This window comes from Musa acuminata, unplaced genomic scaffold (genome assembly GCF_036884655.1).
Source record: "Musa acuminata AAA Group cultivar baxijiao unplaced genomic scaffold, Cavendish_Baxijiao_AAA HiC_scaffold_553, whole genome shotgun sequence".
Lineage (NCBI taxonomy): Eukaryota > Viridiplantae > Streptophyta > Magnoliopsida > Zingiberales > Musaceae > Musa > Musa acuminata.
In genome coordinates this window covers 40,001-45,000 of record NW_027020794.1, presented here as the reverse complement: position 1 = coordinate 45,000, position 5,000 = coordinate 40,001, and positions in this window count along the sequence as shown.

Here is a 5,000-nt window from a genome sequence, read left to right as displayed (position 1 = left end):
TGGAACCCCCCGGGTGGCACAGGGCTGGATGGGGCTTTCGTATAGCAGGGACGGTGCTGCCTCTCGCTTCGCTCGCTGTCCGCCGCTCGCCGCTCGCTCGTGCAGCCAAAAATGGCCAGTTTTGGCCCGTTTTTGGGCCGTTTTGGCCAGTTTTTGGCCTGTTCTTGCATTGCGCGGTGACCGTCGAGAGCGGAGCAAAACGTCAGCCATCTCAGCACCCTGGAACCCCCCGGGTGGCACAGGGCTGGATGGGGCTTTCGTATAGCAGGGACGGTGCTGCCTCTCGCTTCGCTCGCTGTCCGCCGCTCGCCGCTCGCTCGTGCAGCCAAAAATGGCCAGTTTTGGCCCGTTTTTGGGCCGTTTTGGCCAGTTTTTGGCCTGTTCTTGCATTGCGCGGTGACCGTCGAGAGCGGAGCAAAACGTCAGCCATCTCAGCACCCTGGAACCCCCCGGGTGGCACAGGGCTGGATGGGGCTTTCGTATAGCAGGGACGGTGCTGCCTCTCGCTTCGCTCGCTGTCCGCCGCTCGCCGCTCGCTCGTGCAGCCAAAAATGGCCAGTTTTGGCCCGTTTTTGGGCCGTTTTGGCCAGTTTTTGGCCTGTTCTTGCATTGCGCGGTGACCGTCGAGAGCGGAGCAAAACGTCAGCCATCTCAGCACCCTGGAACCCCCCGGGTGGCACAGGGCTGGATGGGGCTTTCGTATAGCAGGGACGGTGCTGCCTCTCGCTTCGCTCGCTGTCCGCCGCTCGCCGCTCGCTCGTGCAGCCAAAAATGGCCAGTTTTGGCCCGTTTTTGGGCCGTTTTGGCCAGTTTTTGGCCTGTTCTTGCATTGCGCGGTGACCGTCGAGAGCGGAGCAAAACGTCAGCCATCTCAGCACCCTGGAACCCCCCGGGTGGCACAGGGCTGGATGGGGCTTTCGTATAGCAGGGACGGTGCTGCCTCTCGCTTCGCTCGCTGTCCGCCGCTCGCCGCTCGCTCGTGCAGCCAAAAATGGCCAGTTTTGGCCCGTTTTTGGGCCGTTTTGGCCAGTTTTTGGCCTGTTCTTGCATTGCGCGGTGACCGTCGAGAGCGGAGCAAAACGTCAGCCATCTCAGCACCCTGGAACCCCCCGGGTGGCACAGGGCTGGATGGGGCTTTCGTATAGCAGGGACGGTGCTGCCTCTCGCTTCGCTCGCTGTCCGCCGCTCGCCGCTCGCTCGTGCAGCCAAAAATGGCCAGTTTTGGCCCGTTTTTGGGCCGTTTTGGCCAGTTTTTGGCCTGTTCTTGCATTGCGCGGTGACCGTCGAGAGCGGAGCAAAACGTCAGCCATCTCAGCACCCTGGAACCCCCCGGGTGGCACAGGGCTGGATGGGGCTTTCGTATAGCAGGGACGGTGCTGCCTCTCGCTTCGCTCGCTGTCCGCCGCTCGCCGCTCGCTCGTGCAGCCAAAAATGGCCAGTTTTGGCCCGTTTTTGGGCCGTTTTGGCCAGTTTTTGGCCTGTTCTTGCATTGCGCGGTGACCGTCGAGAGCGGAGCAAAACGTCAGCCATCTCAGCACCCTGGAACCCCCCGGGTGGCACAGGGCTGGATGGGGCTTTCGTATAGCAGGGACGGTGCTGCCTCTCGCTTCGCTCGCTGTCCGCCGCTCGCCGCTCGCTCGTGCAGCCAAAAATGGCCAGTTTTGGCCCGTTTTTGGGCCGTTTTGGCCAGTTTTTGGCCTGTTCTTGCATTGCGCGGTGACCGTCGAGAGCGGAGCAAAACGTCAGCCATCTCAGCACCCTGGAACCCCCCGGGTGGCACAGGGCTGGATGGGGCTTTCGTATAGCAGGGACGGTGCTGCCTCTCGCTTCGCTCGCTGTCCGCCGCTCGCCGCTCGCTCGCGCAGCCAAAAATGGCCAGTTTTGGCCCGTTTTTGGGCCGTTTTGGCCAGTTTTTGGCCTGTTCTTGCATTGCGCGGTGACCGTCGAGAGCGGAGCAAAACGTCAGCCATCTCAGCACCCTGGAACCCCCCGGGTGGCACAGGGCTGGATGGGGCTTTCGTATAGCAGGGACGGTGCTGCCTCTCGCTTCGCTCGCTGTCCGCCGCTCGCCGCTCGCTCGTGCAGCCAAAAATGGCCAGTTTTGGCCCGTTTTTGGGCCGTTTTGGCCAGTTTTTGGCCTGTTCTTGCATTGCGCGGTGACCGTCGAGAGCGGAGCAAAACGTCAGCCATCTCAGCACCCTGGAACCCCCCCCGGGTGGCACAGGGCTGGATGGGGCTTTCGTATAGCAGGGACGGTGCTGCCTCTCGCTTCGCTCGCTGTCCGCCGCTCGCCGCTCGCTCGTGCAGCCAAAAATGGCCAGTTTTGGCCCGTTTTTGGGCCGTTTTGGCCAGTTTTTGGCCTGTTCTTGCATTGCGCGGTGACCGTCGAGAGCGGAGCAAAACGTCAGCCATCTCAGCACCCTGGAACCCCCCGGGTGGCACAGGGCTGGATGGGGCTTTCGTATAGCAGGGACGGTGCTGCCTCTCGCTTCGCTCGCTGTCCGCCGCTCGCCGCTCGCTCGTGCAGCCAAAAATGGCCAGTTTTGGCCCGTTTTTGGGCCGTTTTGGCCAGTTTTTGGCCTGTTCTTGCATTGCGCGGTGACCGTCGAGAGCGGAGCAAAACGTCAGCCATCTCAGCACCCTGGAACCCCCCGGGTGGCACAGGGCTGGATGGGGCTTTCGTATAGCAGGGACGGTGCTGCCTCTCGCTTCGCTCGCTGTCCGCCGCTCGCCGCTCGCTCGCGCAGCCAAAAATGGCCAGTTTTGGCCCGTTTTTGGGCCGTTTTGGCCAGTTTTTGGCCTGTTCTTGCATTGCGCGGTGACCGTCGAGAGCGGAGCAAAACGTCAGCCATCTCAGCACCCTGGAACCCCCCGGGTGGCACAGGGCTGGATGGGGCTTTCGTATAGCAGGGACGGTGCTGCCTCTCGCTTCGCTCGCTGTCCGCCGCTCGCCGCTCGCTCGTGCAGCCAAAAATGGCCAGTTTTGGCCCGTTTTTGGGCCGTTTTGGCCAGTTTTTGGCCTGTTCTTGCATTGCGCGGTGACCGTCGAGAGCGGAGCAAAACGTCAGCCATCTCAGCACCCTGGAACCCCCCGGGTGGCACAGGGCTGGATGGGGCTTTCGTATAGCAGGGACGGTGCTGCCTCTCGCTTCGCTCGCTGTCCGCCGCTCGCCGCTCGCTCGTGCAGCCAAAAATGGCCAGTTTTGGCCCGTTTTTGGGCCGTTTTGGCCAGTTTTTGGCCTGTTCTTGCATTGCGCGGTGACCGTCGAGAGCGGAGCAAAACGTCAGCCATCTCAGCACCCTGGAACCCCCCGGGTGGCACAGGGCTGGATGGGGCTTTCGTATAGCAGGGACGGTGCTGCCTCTCGCTTCGCTCGCTGTCCGCCGCTCGCCGCTCGCTCGTGCAGCCAAAAATGGCCAGTTTTGGCCCGTTTTTGGGCCGTTTTGGCCAGTTTTTGGCCTGTTCTTGCATTGCGCGGTGACCGTCGAGAGCGGAGCAAAACGTCAGCCATCTCAGCACCCTGGAACCCCCCGGGTGGCACAGGGCTGGATGGGGCTTTCGTATAGCAGGGACGGTGCTGCCTCTCGCTTCGCTCGCTGTCCGCCGCTCGCCGCTCGCTCGCGCAGCCAAAAATGGCCAGTTTTGGCCCGTTTTTGGGCCGTTTTGGCCAGTTTTTGGCCTGTTCTTGCATTGCGCGGTGACCGTCGAGAGCGGAGCAAAACGTCAGCCATCTCAGCACCCTGGAACCCCCCGGGTGGCACAGGGCTGGATGGGGCTTTCGTATAGCAGGGACGGTGCTGCCTCTCGCTTCGCTCGCTGTCCGCCGCTCGCCGCTCGCGCAGCCAAAAATGGCCAGTTTTGGCCCGTTTTTGGGCCGTTTTGGCCAGTTTTTGGCCTGTTCTTGCATTGCGCGGTGACCGTCGAGAGCGGAGCAAAACGTCAGCCATCTCAGCACCCTGGAACCCCCCGGGTGGCACAGGGCTGGATGGGGCTTTCGTATAGCAGGGACGGTGCTGCCTCTCGCTTCGCTCGCTGTTCGCCGCTCGCCGCTCGCTCGCGCAGCCAAAAATGGCCAGTTTTGGCCCGTTTTTGGGCTGTTTTGGCCAGTTTTTGGCCTGTTCTTGCGTGGTGCGGTGACCGTCGTGAGCGGAGCAAAACGTCAGCCATCTCAGCACCCTGGAACCCCCCGGGTGGCACAGGGCTGGATGGGGCTTTCGTATAGCAGGGACGGTGCTGCCTCTCGCTTCGCTCGCTGTTCGCCGCTCGCCGCTCGCTCGCGCAGCCAAAAATGGCCAGTTTTGGCCCGTTTTTGGGCTGTTTTGGCCTGTTTTTGGGCTGTTCTTGTGTGGCGCGGTGACCGTCGTGAGCGGAGCAAAATGTCAGCCATCTCAGCACCCTGGAACCCCCCGGGTGGCACAGGGCTGGATGGGGCTTTCGTATAGCAGGGACGGTGCTGCCTCGCGCTTCGCTCGCTGTTCGCCGCTCTCCGCTCGCTCGCGCAGCAAAAAATGGCCAGTTTTGGCCCGTTTTTGGGCTGTTTTGGCCAGTTTTTGGCCTGTTCTTGCGTGCCGCGGCGACCGTCGTGAGCGGAGCAAAACGTCAGCCATCTCAGCACCCTGGAACCCCCCGGGTGGCACAGGGCTGGATGGGGCTTTCGTATAGCAGGGACGGTGCTGCCTCTCGCTTCGCTCGCTGTCCGCCGCTCGCTGCTCGCTCGCGCAGCCAAAAATGGCCAGTTTTGGCCCGTTTTTGGGCTGTTTTGGCCTGTTTTTGGGCTGTTCTTGTGTGCCGCGGCGACCGTCGTGAGCGGAGCAAAATGTCAGCCATCTCAGCACCCTGGAACCCCCCGGGTGGCACAGGGCTGGATGGGGCTTTCGTATAGCAGGGACGGTGCTGCCTCTCGCTTCGCTCGCTGTCCGCCGCTCGCCGCTCGCTCGCGCAGCCAAAAATGGCCAGTTTTGGCCCGTTTTTGGGCCGTTTTGGCCAGTTTTTGGCCTGT